This window comes from Miscanthus floridulus, chromosome 10, assembly GCF_019320115.1.
Source record: "Miscanthus floridulus cultivar M001 chromosome 10, ASM1932011v1, whole genome shotgun sequence".
In the NCBI taxonomy this organism is placed as follows: domain Eukaryota; kingdom Viridiplantae; phylum Streptophyta; class Magnoliopsida; order Poales; family Poaceae; genus Miscanthus; species Miscanthus floridulus.
Genome location: NC_089589.1, coordinates 13,626,587 through 13,644,025, shown reverse-complemented (window position 1 = coordinate 13,644,025; position 17,439 = coordinate 13,626,587). Strand labels below are relative to the sequence as shown.

General features: G+C 44.4%; 1 pseudogene; it reads right to left on the bottom strand.

Moving 5' to 3' along the window:
* Positions 1 to 1,056: 1,056 nt before the first annotated feature.
* LOC136487691 (suppressor of mec-8 and unc-52 protein homolog 2-like) overlaps positions 1,057 to 17,439 on the bottom strand; it is a 60,420-nt pseudogene continuing 44,037 nt past the window's right edge.

The window sequence follows — 17,439 nt, the reverse complement described above, 5'->3', positions numbered from 1 at the left end:
AAAATCTAAAAGGTAAGTTCTATAGAATGAAGATTAAACCGGCTATGTTGTATGGAGCAGAATGTTGGCCTACAAAGATTCAACATGTTCAACAACTGAGTGTTGCAGAAATGCGTATGTTGCGATGAATTTGCGGTCACACAAGAATGGACCGAGTTCGGAACGATGATATACGTGATCGCCTAGAGCTAGCACCAATTGAAGAAAAACTTATCCAACATCGGTTGAGCTGGTTTGGCCATGTCCAAAGAAGACATCCAGAGGCACCAGTGCATTGTAGAGTCTTAAGCCAAGCTAATAATATGAGGAGAGGTAGAGGAAGACCGAAATTGACATGGGGGGAGGCAATAAAAAGAGATTTGAAACCTTGGGATATACCTAGAGATCTATGTTTGAATAGGAGTACTTGAAAAGCAGCTATTGAAGTGTCTGAACCGTGACTTGAAACTTTTGGTGGGTTTTAACTCTAGCCTACCCCAATTTGCTTGGGACTGAAAGGCTATATTGTTGTTGTTGTCACTAAATTAATATATAACATAGAAACTTTTATCAAATTCTAAAGTTACAAACATATTTTGTTTATCAAACTCTAAAGTTACAAATGAAATTACGTTACATGCACTAATACATTACCCACTCACCTAACACGCACACACAGGCTAATAATATGCATACACACGGTAAAAATCATGTCACGTGTCCACTCTCACCTAAAATGCATACACATGCTAAAAGTTTAATGCAAATTAAAATATATCAAGTCCAAAGTTATAAAATAAAAAAAGATTTACCATATCTATCAGATCACGGATGTATCAATCATATCTTAGAAAAAAGATTTTCTATACCTAAAACTTTCCTTATTTATCCTATTTTATAAAATAAAAAATTAATAAATATACATTTCATCTATTACCTCCTAGGAGGTAATAGTTCATCGTGACCGTCCGATCGAAATCAATGAACGACTCATAGTTATTTGGGGGTACCGCAGCAAAGCTCTCATAAGTTACACTTACACCAGTGCTAGGAGAAACAAAAAATGATCAACCACCTTTAGCCACATTGTTTCTTTGTGCTAGGCAAATCATCATCGTAATGACCGCCATCATCCACCCCGTCTTTGTCACCCTTCTTTCGAGCCGGGATCTTGTTTATCTTGTGGAGGACATTGGTGAGCTTTTGGTCCTTGTTCTGCTTCCTCGTCTTCCTGCCGTCCTGCATCTTCACCCCAAACTGGAAGGCGACCTTTGGCATGGCTTCTTTCTGATCGTTGTACTTCGCCCACTCCTCTTCCGTCTCAAAATCCCACCTGTGAAGGCGGCCCTTAGCCTGCTCAAGAATGATATATCAGAATACACAATATAGAGATGGTCCCAAAAATTTATGTATTGTTCCACAACAGATGTGATCATGGAATTGAGTAACCATTTTAAACCAAAAGCCATAACTGCAACAGAAGCAACGGCTACTATTCCCTCCATTTCAGATTGCAAGACGTTTTAGTTTTGTCCTAATCCAAACTTGTAAGTCTGTAGGAAAATATATTCACATCTACAATATCAAATAAATGCACTATCAAAATATATCATGGTGTATCTAACGAACCTTCAACCTTGTTTGATGTTGTAGATGTTTGTGCATTTATCTATAAGCTTGATCAGAGCTAGAGAAGTTTGACTTATGACAAAAACTAAAACATCCTAAAATTTGAAACTGAGGGAGTATATCAAAAGTAAAAATCAGAACATGTGCAGGCCAAATAATAAATAGGAATATCAGGACAGCAGTTTTGGGGTCATGCTCAATACCGGAAACGATAGTTAATGAAAAGTATGGTCTAACCAGAGCAATTAGATTATTTTCTAATATTAAAATCCATAATGAAGAAAAACGATGCAGAAACAACTTATCAGTGCAAGTCAACTCAAAAGCAACATCAACATAAAAAATAACTATGGGATGGTTATCTACTGCGATTTCACAGGAACCATTGTCACAAGCATAGACTCATATCAGCAAGGGAACTAATCATTTCACTTACCCGTCCACCCATATCCATCTTTGATAAATCATCTTCATCATCACTCTCTGCAATCTCATTATTATACTCCTGGTAACCAGGATAACACTCTGAGTAACTTTCCCAAATAAAATTTGGATCTCTCTCTCGTGCATCTTTTTCCCTCAGCCTTTGGTCATCACGTTTGAAAACAGAACCTAGACCCCGATCCTTGTCTGCTTGAGTCATGAACCTTGGATCCTGGGATATACTAGGGTCAGCCAGTACTTCATATTCCTCGGTGCTTTGTTGCACATACTGTTCTTGATAACCCAATGGCTGTTCTGCATACACATAGCCTGACCAATCGCCTTGATATCCAGCAGCTGCCATCTGGGCTTGAACAGCATCATACCTATAACACCCTAAAATTTGCTCATTTTTAAATAGATGTAAATTGAGTTAATTTTGAATTTTTGTGCTCATGAAATATAGGAAAAACAATAATTTTCATTGAATTAAAATTTATCATAGGAATTTAGCAACATTTTTGTGCATTCATGCTGATGCATACTTATTTTTGTGATGAGCGGTTTTGTTCAAAAATTCAAAATAATTTCAAATGCTTTTGAAATGGTTTGAAAATGGATTTAAAAATAGAATTTAGTAAAAAGAAAAAAAAACAGAAAAACTCTTCTCCCTCTCTTTCATTTCTGGCCCAAAGGCCTGCCCCTCTCTCCTCTCTCCTTGGCGCCAGCCTTACCCCACGGCCCATCTCCTTCTCCCTCTTCCCGCAGCCCAGCTGGAGGCACAACAGTAAAGCCCACGCGCGGACGCACCCGCCTCCTCTCTTCCGCCATGTTCCACTGATGAGTGGGCCCTGCTCCTTCGGTCGTCGACTGGTGGGACCCATCTGTCAGTGTTCTTTCTCCTTGCGACGTAGCCGCCCAGGACTCCCCGCCGCGCCATGGAAGCCCGACGCCACCACGTCTCCGTGCCTTGCCGTGCGCGCCAAGCTCCTCGGGCCATAAATAGCAGCCGCCTCGCTCGCCGGGTCGCCGCGCCACCATCACAGACCTAGCGCCGCCATAGCCGTCCGTCACCGAGCACCGTGCGTTGTCTCCGTGTCGTCTCCAACCACGAAAAGTGCTGAGGTGAGTTCGCCTCGCCGTCCTCTTTCTCCCCGTGTAATCCCCGAGTCGAATCGTGGTCTCTAGGACCGTTTTCGGGTTGCGTCGACGAGCTCGGTCACCGTCGACCATGTCCACCGCCACCTCCTCTCCCTGTTCTGGCCGGCAACCTCTCTCTCTCCTATTGGATCTAATCCCCACCATCCAATCTCAATCATCCAACGATCCAAATCACGCGATACCCCATCGCCTGCTAATTTTGCATAAGAGCCCCCGCAAGATTTTAAGTTCCAACCCGCCGTCCATGGTGTATTCCCAGAATACGTTTTCCTATTCTGAAAGCGTAGTTTTCTTCTAGTAGATTCAAAATACGTTTTCATCTATTTATAGTTTCACCACTAGCCTTGTTTAGGCCATAACTTCTTCGTTTTAACTCCAATTTGACCCATTCAAGTTGTGTTAGATTCGTAATTGTGTAATTTACATGTTCATCCTACTGTTAAATATATTTTCAACTTTTGAAATTCGAGGTTAGATTTAATCTATTATTTTATTAAAGGAAATCTTGTTTAATTCATAACTTTTTTGTTATAGCTCCGATTAGCGTGCTTTTCATGTCTGTGTGTTCGTAGCAACATGTAGAACATCTTTAAAACATTTTCACTTACTGGTATACTGTTCTAATTTAGTTCTATTGTTGACTTCTTGTATGATTGCATGGATGTTTGTGTGGTGCTTTATGAACATGTCTAGTCGGTGAGCTATACGTGATGAATCAAGAAGCAGATCTTTGAAGATTTGGACTAGAAGAAGATTAGAGTTTTAAGGCAAGTATAGCATGGGATCTTTATTGTTGTCCTATACACCTTTAATCATTTAATTCATATGCATGTGTCTACAATGGCAACCGTAGTAATCTTCCTAGCTATTTAATATCTTAGATTCCTTGTTACCTATGAGGTATTGTATTGGGTAGTATAATGCTACTGCTCAATTAAGACCATGATCTTATAACTTCACTAATGGAATATGCAATAAACATTAAAAGATGCTTTTTAGCAATATGGAATCAAGGGGGCTAAAGCATTGGACTATTTTATGGTGCTCTAGATTTCTCTTCCTAAGGAATTATCTGTAAGTGATCATTCAGGACTTACAATACAACTGTGAGGACCACATGGCTCTGACTTAAGCTCAGTATGAGGACATTTTCTAGCTTGTTAGAAGTTACCTTTATTGGTGTAAGAATGGCTTGACGAATCGGGTATAGTGCGGTCTCTGTCCCCTTGTGTATAGGTTGCACGTCATTGTGCCATCGGGAAGGGGGGCTCTATATCTGTTTGCCAAGTAGACCCTAACTTGTTAGATGAACCTTTGAAAGGCTTCTTAGTGAACTCTGTCGACCTTCCTTGGTAGTGGGTCAAGAGACGGATCACCTCGGGCAAAAGGGTAAATCACGACTCACAGTGAAAATGTACAACCTCTGTAGAGTGTAAAACTGGTATATTAGCCGTGCTCACGGTCACGAGCGGCGTTGGAACCCTTACGGAATAAATAATGAACACTAATGATACGAATGATGAAGATGCTCACTAATGATTACTGTTTATGCTATTCATTATTCATGTTTACCTGATCATGTGTTTATATGGGCTTGTGAATAAACTTGTTGCCATCCAATTGCTAAAATATGACTCAATAAAAGCTAATCGCAGTTAAACCAGTGTCAGCTTTTTGAGCCTCATGAACCCCATGATATATTTGTTGAGTACGACATGTACTTACGCTTGCTTTATTTTTCAATTATTTGGATAAAAATTCCGGATGAGTACCAGATTGCTAGAGTTTGGAGGAATTAGGCTTGTGATCAACCAGTCAGTTGTCCCTGTAGAATTGGAGTCTTCACCCGAAGATCGGAGTTGTCTTTCCGTTGTTTGTTGTCTAAGGTTATATCCTTTATACTAAGTATCTTATATTTTGAGCATTGTCTTTCAATATTATCCTTATTTGTAGCTATATGTGAGATTTGACTTCCTGGGCTCACATATGATACATATCTGGTTTTGTTCTTAAAACCGGGTGCTACAATACCTATTCTGGCACCAGAAGGGACGTTAGGTATTATGACCAAGCTGAATAAAATGTACAGAAAACTAAAATAGGTTTCAAAGTGCATGGTTCAAATTACAGGAATCCATCAGAACAAGTCACTGAACATTTATTGGCTTACCGGCTGTTGCCAAGCTTGAGCAGATTCAGATGGTGGTACTGGGCCTTACATGGGTTCAGTGAAATAGCACTGCTTCTGCTGGTTATGTGGTGATTCCTCCATATCCTCAGAAACAGGGATTTGGTTCATTTCCTTGTTAGGAACTGAATAATCAACTCCATCTCCGACAAAAATGTCATCATCGTCTGCTCTAGCAATAGGGACCAATTGTTTCTCCTTTCCATTGAAATTATTGTTCCGAGGGGGTGGAGCTGGTGGTGGTGGCATATCTTATTGATGTTTCAGAGCAGAACCATTAGTTTGTGAAGGTTTTACTGCCTCGTCATAGTCACCGCTTGCCAAATTGTTCTTTCCTGCATTGTAGCAAACATAATGCATTAACAAGATATCTAATCCATCATGCACCAAGACAATTCCTAAAAGAATACTTTACATACATGCCCTGTTCGTTTGGGCTTGTTTGACTGATAAGCCATTGCTGAAAGTATTATTGGCTAATTTGGTGTGAGAGAAAAATACCATTCGTTGGCTGAAAAAGTACGGCTTATAAGCCAAACAATTGATACAAGACGCATGCACCCTGGCAATAGTAGCAACTTTACTATGTAACTAAAATATATAAATACATACACAGTTCTTACAAAAAATCACTTTAGCATATTTTTTTCGTGTCTTGGCCATGTTCGCTTATCTTATAATCCGTCTTTTTCAGCTTGTTTTTTTAGCTGGAACAATATTTTTCTCTCACAATAAATCAGCCGGAATAATATTTCAGCTTATTTTTTCAGCGAAGCGAACAGGCCGTTATCATGCAAGTTTTCCGGTTCTCTGTTTCTAATTCAAAGGATCTAATCTACTAGTACAGCATTTAAACTCATGAACACACCTTTTATATCTCTCTCGTTTTTCTTTTTCTTTAAGACCTTCCCTGAAGATCCAAGTCGAAGGTATGTCATAATTTTAGCAATCCGGTCAAGTACAGAACCATCCACGCTGACAGTTACCATCTCCTGCAGAAGTAAGAAGGTTATTAAGAAAACTCATAAGACACACCAACAAGTTATACGCCATATTGTCTAATACCTCTGGTACAGGTCAATCAGCTTTGCTCCTATGAAGAGTTGTTTGAATATCATTGGTTATTCCCTCCTCCTGGTTGGATTTAAAGAAGATTTATTATCACACAGATGAAATGGTACAGAAGAGCATGCCTGGTGCAGTGGTGAGAGCTGTCTCATTGAATCACTAGGTCGTAGGTTCGAAACGGCCTCTCCGTAGATTTTGCAGAGGGAAGGCTTGCCTCGGTTTTTTTTCCTTCCTCAGACCCCACTCAGATGGGAGCCTCCGGCACTGGGTCTGCCCTTTTTACAGATGAAATGGTACAACATAAGTTGGAATGCAAAAGAAAATAACTAGAGAATATTAGCTACTTCATGAGAATAGGCTATGCTGGAACCTCTACATCTCCATTCTATGCTTCTGAGAAAAATCCGTTGAAAGTCTGTATCTAGCAAATTTAAACATTACATCCCAACTGTGAGCCACTTATGGTTTCTGGCATGTGATTCATGGTTGTCCTAACAGAACATGAACATAGAGAAAGTACTGTACAAGTGTTGGTTGCAACTATGAGGCCATCATGAACTGCAACAGCAATCAAATTTGCATATAAATCATACCATCAGAGATATAAAATAAATCAACACTATACTTGAATACTCTGAAGCATAATAAAATCAGAAGGCTACTCAATTCCCAGGTAAGAACTTCAAAAACTGATTAAAGTTCTGTGCTTCAGCTGATGAGAAGAGAAACAGGCAGATATTCTCTTATTATAGAAGGGAACATAATCATGCATGATGTATAATAAAAAACTCACAAATAATCATAACATAAGCATTTTAACTTCTCAGAATAAGGCTAAATATATCTTAAGAAGCTAAAAACAATATAATCTCAGAATGTTTTTTAATATTTATACATACATAGCATATGTCTGTCGGTACAAATAAACACTAATGAGTTATGAAAATAAAATAATTTATGCATCTGATCATTTATGTGGGGGGAATCGGGAAGACTTAATGCCTATAGTCTGCAATTTGCAATGCATGATTATTCTAAACTGTATCATAAACAACTCAATGCGATGAAGCACACAAATTAGCATGGGAATCTTTTTTAAGGCATTACCATATTGTAAATGAATGACATCCGACCAGGAAGAAACAATTCATTCTCTTTTATTATGCTTTGAGGCTTTATGATCCATTGGTAGACAGACTGCAACCAATAAAGAATGACAATTATTAGCCATGTTAACCCTTATACCATATGAAGAAAAAATTCACTAATAAACTAGAAAAGAAATATACCTTTGCAGTTGCAGTGCGGAAAGAGACTGCCTGATCCTCTTTTGTTGCCCTACAAAAAAATGCAAGACAAATGTTATGCTCCCAAAGCACTACGTGTGTCCTGTGTAATGACATGAGGCTGTTAACAACTATTGCTAGTCGTTACATCTCAAATCAAAACATATGAATATTATATTTATAATTACAATGTACATAAGGTAGGGATAATCATGTAAAGGAAATGATATTCGGTTCAGATAATGTTTACATACACTCTAAACGAAATGCGCCATTATTGATTGTACAATATAAAAAAGATCTTACACAATCTCAGTTATCACACCAACAACTCAGCTGCGCAGAGGAAGATAAGCTGATAAGTTATGTAGCATCACAAGATACAGATGCAAAATATAATAGGAGGCACAATCCTTTTTCTTAATTTATATGAACAGAAAATTTTATCAATGCATAAGACTCTTCTAAAAATCAAACAGGAGAAACTGGATCGGTCATAAATCAACTCAACTTCAAATTTAGAGCTAGCTTGGTCCATATAATTCAATCATCATGGAATATTTTTTTGTACCATCTTGCTTTGTGTACAAGTGAATATTATGCACATGGCAACCATTATTACTACAGCATTCGAAATGCAAACTGCATATGACCATTTTAAAACCCTAGTCCCTATTATGATCGCATAGGGAAAACTATGAGAAATTGAGGACTGACATAAGGCTAAATCCATACTATGGTGGCAAGTACCTTATTTAGAATCATTCCTATCGACGAAATACATCCGGCAGTCTATCGAGGGGTATGCCCACGATAGTAGATGAATCGGTGGAGGTGCGCGTGAGAGAGCCGGATGGTGACACAGAACGTGAGAGACAGCGATTAGACAGGTTCGGGCCGTCAGCTTGACGTAATACCCTTTGTTATGTGTCTTTGTGGATTGTATTGCGTATGATCAGATGAAAACGAGGAGGGTCCCTACCCGCCTTATATAGCTCGGAGGGTAGGGTTACAGATCGGTTGTTTCTATTCTGATCGGTTTTACAAGATAGGAAGTTACGATATTATGGGATCTGGCATATCCGACCATGTTTCCTAGATCATTGAAGATCTTCACGCAGTCTTGCGAGGCACGCCGACCTGTGTCGTGCCTCGCACGGCGTCGTCTCGTAGGCTAGACCTCCACCAGTGGCGTGGCCCATGCACAGTCTTGTGGGCTGGGCCTCCCCTAGCGGCTCGGCCCATGCACAACCCTGCTGGTATTGGTGGTTATACCCTCACAGCTAGTCCCCGAGCGCCTTGCATCCGTTGAGCAACACCGTCCAGAGCTTGTCCGAGCTGTTGAGCATGCATCCGAGCCGCTGAACATGCCGTCCGAGTTGTTTGAGCATGCGTCTGAGCTGACTGAGCATGCGTCCAAGCTGTCTGAGCATGCATCCGAGCTGTTCGTCCGGTTGCTGGAGCCGAGCAAACTTGAAGCCAGGGTTTGTCAGAAGGATGTAAGGAGCTCAAGTAAAAAAAAATTAAAGTCTCCACCTTGGGTGAAGTGTGCCCACTTAGGTTCCGGGCGTGGAAGTCGGTCGCATGGCGTCCTTGACTTAGCTAGCGCGGAAGAACTTAGCCATTTTGTAGAAGATTAAGTAGAAAAATAAGCACATTCACCGCGAGGTGAAGTGTGCCCACTTAGTCCCCAAGCCTAGCAGTAGGTGAAGTAGTCACGTGATGCCAGGGTCCAAAGTAGTGATCTTCAGGTGCTGGCCCAGTCCCCAGTGTCACTGGAAACCAGTGTAGAAATAAATATAGTCATCGCGAGATGACGTGTAGACACGTAGTCCCCGAGCCTGCTGGAATATTATGAAAAAATCTTGTAGTAGGGTCAGAGAAAAAATATCGCGTTGTAGCAACACTCATCATTGAATATCAACCCACGTTTGACACGGTTTGACGCGGCGGCCTACCAGGCCCACTCAGCGGCCTAGCGACATGTGGAGACTTCGGAAGAGAATGCGGCGCGACGGGCGTGGTTTCCCAAAAACCCTAGAAGGCGGAGGGTCAGGGGTCGAACCGTTATAAGAGCGCTGTGATCCCAGCGCACATTCCCCACTTTCTCTCCGCCACTTCATCTTCTTCCTCGCGCCCACACCGCTTCGCCTAGCAACTGCTCCGCCATTATAGCAACCACAAGCGCGTAGCCTCCTCTAGGCGACGGATCTGTTGGATGGCGCCCAAAAGAAACCGCGATAGTTCAAGTAGAGCATCACGCGAGCTCAATCACACCGAGGAATGGGTGGGGTCCGTCAGCAACGAGCGGCGCTCAATCGGTTGGTGGAGGACGGCGTGTTGCCTGATAGGGTGATGGCGGGATGGCGTTCGGCTCACGATGAGAGCTTTCCTACTCCTCGCGGCGATGAATTAGTAGTTTTTTAAGATTATTTCTATCATGGATTTAGCGTTCCAATCCATCCATTTCTCCGTGGATTGATTGACTATTATGAAATTAGTCTTTGCAATCTAGGCCCAAATTCCATCCTTCATGTCTCTATCTTCATCCATTTCTATGAGGCTTATCTTGGCATTCTTTCGCATTTCAATCTCTTCCACCACTTCTTCTGTTTGAAAGCCCAAGGGGATCTAGATCTAGGATCGTAGGCAGTGCATACTTGTAGCTTTGGGATGGGATGGTTGGCCAATACATCGCCACCCTGTTGAACACAAATGTGAAGTATTGGGCACAATGATGATTCTACATGCCACAAGGGGAACACTATGTGGCATGCGACATTGATCAGATTCCCGTGAGCAATGCCAAGTGGCCGAAGAGACCTAGTGCCAATGGGATGGAGCAAGTGACGGAGTTGTTGGCACTGATCGACTAGAGAAGGGTGGATGGGGTCGTAGTGGCGACAAACTTCACTTTTCGGTGATCCCAGCCTAGCAAGGAGAGAGCACATCCCGGATATGAATTCCGGGGCAAGACTGATGGGACCCGTGAGGTGGCCAAGCCAATTAACCGGAACGAAGTCATGTGACAAATTAGGGTGTTGTTTAACCTCGTGGGGCATCATAAGATCGATGATCAACAGAGGGCCTTCAGTGTAGGGACCCTCCCACCACGAGTAAGAGCCTTCTTTTTAGTTTTGGTTGATCCCTTATCTTGTTGCAATTGCAATATACTCATTCATTTTCCTAAAGATTCGTGGGCAGGATCGATCGGCATACTTCTCGGCGGTGCCATCAGCTGACTGGCCGAGGGGTGTTGATGCCTGGTCGAGCCGTCCTCAGTGTCGATCTATCCCAGAGTCTGGTGGGGATAGCTCGACCGACCTTGACGGCAAAGATGAAGACGAGCAGATGCTGTATGTCCGCGAGAAGCTCCAGGGGTAGCGACCAGCTGGCGAGGAGCCATCCCCGAAAAGAAGAAAAATAGTTGCATCGTCTCACCATGAAGAGAGGCCGGTAACCATTGGCGCTCCCGCCTAGCCTCAATGATAGTAGGTGGTGATGTCGAGCTCGTCGGACGATGATGAACAAGTGGTGCCTCCTTCATCGAGAGCCGTGACACCCCCGCCATCTATGTTGGCTAGGGTGGAGATGCAGGAGAGGCGACAGATGCGGGGGGCTACAACAACAACGCCTGACAGCATGCGGGCGGCACCAGCAGCAGCAGCTCAGGTGGCGCCATCAATGACAGACCGGATGGCTACCGCAGTCCCTGAAACCACGTGAACGACTACAGTGGCAGTAGCGTAGGCGACCACCGTGGTCCCCGAAACCACGCGAGCGACTCCGGTGGTAAGGGTAGAGGTGCTGGGCAGTTTGGTTGTTGGGCAGACCGGTTCTAGGTGGGGACACAGGTTCTGAGCTGTGCAGCAGGAGTCCTAGTTGTAAGTGCTTTATTTATTTGTCGTATTCCTTTGGCACGGTGGTATGCTTCTTGATAATTTTTTGTTGTAGTGCAGAGTCAATGGAGGTCCTATAGCCATCAACTGTTGATGACGGAAGGCACATGGAAGAGCCAATAGCTCCCCATGCCGAGCAAGCATAGGCAAGGACAGATCCAGTCGCCCCCACCATGGAGCAACCGGCGGTTGTGGGACCAACCACCCCTACTATGGAGAAGCCCTCAACAACTGTTTTGACCTCACCTGGCGATGGATTGCATGACGAGGGTGATCTTGGTGTAGAGGAGGCATGGGATGCTATGGCAATGTCGAGTGGCCTTATTGGAGCAGGTACGAAGCCTACTAGGGATGCACTAAGCAGTGTAGTGCAAGGTCCATCTGTGGTTGATGGACAAGCGTCGTCTGCAATGGCGTCAATGGTGGGAGAGGTGCTTGGATGCTCTGTCCGAGCACGGCAGCAGCTAAGGAGGGCACCTTTGTCGATGGCTGTCGTGGAGATCAAAAAGATAGAGCGAGAGCCCACCCTATCGCCCCAACTCCTCCACACGATCATTCAACGTAGCGAAGAGTTTGAGATGCTGGAGGAGGCGGAGGCAAGCATGGAGGCAAAGAAGCTGAGGGCAGATCTGACATCGATGATGGGCCATATTAAGGTAAGCCTAAAGAGATCTTCTTTGTCCTTTAAATAGCGCAGTCCGTTAATCCGTTTGCCCACTGTAGAATGTGATTAAGGTGTCCGAGTAGCACCGGCGGCAGCTAGAGGACATGGCTCTGGTACTAGAGGAGAACAAGAGTCTACAAGGATCGGTGAAAGACCTCCAGGCACGCCTACTCCAAGAGCGCTACCACTAGGAAGACCTAGAGGTGAAGGTTCTAGGGTTGGAGAAGGAGCACCAGCAAATGGAGTTGGGGAGCCAGTCGATGACTGAGCAACTCAGCCGTAGCACTGACTGGCAGAAAGGTAGGTCTCGGAATTTCGCTTTGGTTGTATTCAGCATTGTGAGACATCTGACTATTGTACACAGCACTGGAGATGGAGCTCGGCATTTCCTAGGAGGCCTTCGGCCAGATTTAGGAGGCGAAGGAGAAAGCAGAGGAGAAGGTCGAGAAAATCACTAAAGATCTTCAACGTGAGTGTTTTTCATGCTATTTTGACTTGTGCGATGTTAAGCGCATGCTTAGCATGCGGCTGTCTTGTTTATAGAGTATCAACACTAGGCCCAGGTGTAGTTCCAGGTGCTCATGGAACAAGTGAAAACCCATGATGAAAAGCTAGATGCGATGACCGTAGGAGTCTAGCCTGTGCTAGACTGCATCGGTCTTGAACAACCCGAGGGAGCACGACTGCCCGGAGACGAGCCGTACGGGTCGGTCATGGATCGTTGCTGGACAGCATGGGTAGACTTCAAGGAGTTCACACATAGCGCCACCCATGGAGCCATCATCCATGCACTCGCGTAGCTACGGTCACACTACCATTCAGTGGATCTCCGACAGGTGGTGACTGGGTACGCGCAGGGCACAGACGTAGAGAAGATCACCAGACTAGAAGACAATGCTGAAGAGCCATCAAAGACATTGGCTGAAGATGTCAATCTATTTGGTGAAGGGGGGAACAGTGCTCCGTAGGGTAGAAAAAAACTCCTGTTGAACCATTGCACAAAAGTGCTTAGCAACTTTTGGTGAGCACTTGTTCTTATGGTATATTTGTGTTTTTATTTGATATAAACCATCCAATCAGAAGTGTATAGCTAAGTCCCCAGCCCTAGCTAGTGTGACAGAACCACCTAAAATAACGCACTTACAGAGGCGCTTGTCTTCCACTGACACTAAGCACCCCGAAAGCAAGCTACATCGGGCGGGTTCCGTCGGGCACACCCCAAGGGAGAGCCTAAAAAGTCCACATTTTTTCCCAAGGATCCAATAATGAGAATGAGTTACAATACTTAATCCATTTCATACATCCCCAGAGTTCTTACAAATATATTATTATAGTACCAAATTCAGAGTGCGGAATATTAAACAGCGAAATGAAAATACACATCTATCAATAACGAACAAGGATCCGTCTATGCCCACCAGATGAATCCTTCACACAACAGCTACTCTTCAAGCATTACCTGCAACAGGGGTAAATAAACCCTGAGTACACAATGTACTTGTAAGACTTATCCGACTAGTGGGAATACTTTCCGACTCCAAGGGGTATGATAAGCTTTATGGTTTGTTGGGTTTGTTTTTGCAGAAAGCAATGCTAATAGTGGATCCTTATTTATGTTATTATTAGCGATCATGATTAATTCTTTATCTAGCCATTCTATGTAAGCAGCTGTTCTATTTTCAAGCAAGAGTTGAGCAAATAGTTCCATTTCATCACCTTTCATCTTTCAGTTCTTACTATGGTGCTAGACTGTAGATAAGCCGTACCAGATTGCCTGGCGATTCACGATAATGCCGGCGAGCTAGGATGCCACAGTAAAGCCAGACCACGGCGGCGGAGCTCCTGCAACAAGGTGGTGGCGTTCCAGTGAGTCACCATAATGCCGGAGTAAAAAGGGTAGCGAGTGAGCTCCAGGCACTCACCATGGACCCAGACGAGGTGGTGGTTCGACTGGAGGCGGCCTGAGCCAAGCTAGCCGCGTGCACACAGACGGTGCGGTGGTGCACCGTGGTGGCAAGGTTGTGTCAGGTGTGGCTAGAGGGTGGTAGCAAATTGGCAAGGGTGCATCGGGTGATGGTTAGGTGGAGGCGAAGCTGGTGGTGCAATGAAACAAACACGAGCAGCTCTAGATTGGGGGCCTTGCCGTCAACGCGTGTCGAGATGGACTTAACGACCCAGCGAGAGGAAAGCTCCAAATTGGAGCATGGCTCAGCGAGTAACTCCACACGATGGGGTCGGGAGGCTGGCTGACTACACCATGAAGCCATGGATAAAGTTAATTGGACCGAGGTGGCTCCACCAGGCCAAATTGAAAGGCGTGGGTCCGGCAACCACGGTGATAGAGGAACGGGGCAAGAGCTAGCATGGCTTGGCTCATCACTGCCATGGCAGGACGTGGCTATCCACTCGGTGCATAAGCGCGCATGTGCTACAGGGCGATAGGGGGGATAGCGAAACATGCTCCAGACGGTTGGCCGCACGGCCATAAATCGCAAGCCGACGATGGCAGCTCGGCCCTATGTGCCGTAGTGGCTGGCAGCCGGTCTAGGGGAGGCAGCAGCAGCGGCGTCGCATCGAGCGTGGATGTGATGGCAATGCAGGCGGGGCAAGCCCATGCACGGCAAGCCCTGTGCGCTACAAGGCGACGTGTGGGTAGGGCCATGTGCCGGTCGTAGCAGGCCAAGTGTGGCCACGTGCGCACAGTCTAGTGCAGGCGAGCACGAGGCGGCAGAGCGGCCAGGCGGATGGGATGGCGGTGGCAGAGTGACTCAGGCGACCCAGCACTTGTGGCCATAGCTGGATGCAGCGCGGTGACATGATGCAACAGAGACAGCCGACATGGCAAAGCAATAGCAGTGGACTGGCTAGGGCAGCGGGCCCACGATGATGGCGGTGGTGGCCTGAGCGACCAGGCTGCTGGGTGCAGGTGTGCGCATGCGTGCGTGAATCGCGTGCCTAGGAATGGCAACGGCGGTGCGGACCTACGCAGCGGTGCATGTGTGTGCACTTGGACAAGCCCGTGTTGCGGCGCCGACCCGACTTGAAGCCTGGTGACCGCGTCTTGATGCTGAAGCCGGTCGGGAACGTGCCTTGCACGCTTTTTAAAGCATCCAAAAAATCCATCTCAGTGATCCAGTTGCTAAACCACCTATTTTACGCTTGAGATGGCATGTCAAGCTACTAAAACAAACCCTACGACCATACCACTACTTACCCCGATTCTTCTACAAAATTGTCGAACTTAGCTTCGTCAAAGCATTTTCTGACTTAGGAAATTCGACTAAGTCTCTATCGGTTTCGCGTCGAATACGATTTCCAAGCTATTAAGTAAGCTAGGTAGTGAATCCCATTCTCAACTGCAAGTATTTCATCGTCACCTATGAATCTTATACTACAAACTTTATTAAAGTTCTGTATATGCATTCTATAATATTTTCATTCAATAAAAATTCGTTTAAAACCCTAAGCGATAAAACGCGACATGGAATGTAACTCTTGTTTTGCGTTTCCGATGATCGTTTCAAGTTATGTACATTGCTTTACACCCTATATTACAAACATTTACATATAAATATGATGCTCATGTAGTGTTTTAGCAAAAGACTATGCATTGTAACACCGAGGGTGTTACAAATCTACCCCCCTAAACAAAATCTTGACCTGAGATTTCATGTGCCTAGTGTGGGAAGGGGATAGGAAATACATTTCAACATAACAACTACCTATCAAAACCAGAAACAAGGTGGGGGTAATGCTTCAATATATAGCTCTTTTGTTCCCACTGTGGCCTCATCCTCTGAGTGGTTCTATCACTGCACCTTGTAGAACTTCACCACATTTTTCCTTATCACTCTTTCCTTTTCGTCCAGGATTTTGACAGGGTGCTCAATATAAGTCAAATCAGGCTAGAGGGGAATTCCTTCAATTTCCACATCTTCATTAGGGACCCACAAACATTTCTTCAATTGCAATACATGAAACACATTGTGTACCACAGATAAAATATCTGGAAGCTGGAGACGATAAGCAACTGGGCCACACTGCTCCAAAACCTTGTAAGGACCCACATATTGAGGGGCTAGCTTGCCATGGACACCAAACCGATGCACCCCTCTCATAGGAGACACCTTGAGATACACATAATCCCCAACTACAAACTGCAAGGGCCTTCTTCGCTTGTCCGTATAAGCTTTATGTCGGCTTTGAGTTGCCTTCAAATGACTCTGAATAATGTTGACTTGCTCTCGAGCTTCTTTGATGAAATTGGGCCCAAAATATCCATGGTATCCCACTTCAACCTAGTTAAGTGGTGTCCTACATTTCTTTCCATATAGAGCTTCAAATGGTGCCATACGAATGCTCTCTTCATAGCTATTGTTGTAAGAAAACTCGACTAACTTCAGGCATTCATCCCACTTTTCAGGAAAGGAAATGGCACAAGCTCTCAACATATCCTTGAGTACCTAGTTCACCCTTTCAGTTTGACCATCAATTTGTCGATGATAAGCTGAGCTTCTGAGGAGACGGTACCAAGACATTGTTGTAGTTGTTCCTAGAAATGAGAGACAAAAACTAACCCGCTATCAGAGATGATAGTAAGGGGAACTCCGTGCAAGGTCACAATCCGATCAAAATATATCTGAGCATACTTCTTGGTTCTATATCTAGTGTCCACTGGAAGAAAATGAGCAGACTTAGTGAGACGGTCCACAATGACCCAAATAGAATCATAGCCCTTGGATGTGTGGGGCAAACCCACCACAAAATCCATGGAGATATCTTCCCATTTCCAAACAGGAATGGGCAAGGGCTGCAAATATCCTGGAGTATGCATATGATCTGCTTTAACTCTCCCACAAGTGTCGCACTTCATAATGTACTTAGTGATGTCTTGCTTCATGTTGGACCACCAATACAAGTGGCGCAAATCATGGTACATCTTGTTGCTACCAGGATGGATAGACAACTTGGAATGGTGAGCTTCATTCAAAATCTTCCTTCTCAGCTCCTCATTTGATGGGACCACCAATCTATCCATGTCTCTCACTACACCTTGCTCATCAATACTAAATTGAGGACCACGCCCTTTGGCAATTAGTTTCTTGATGTGAGGAATTTCTAAAGTGTCTTGCCTTTGCTCCA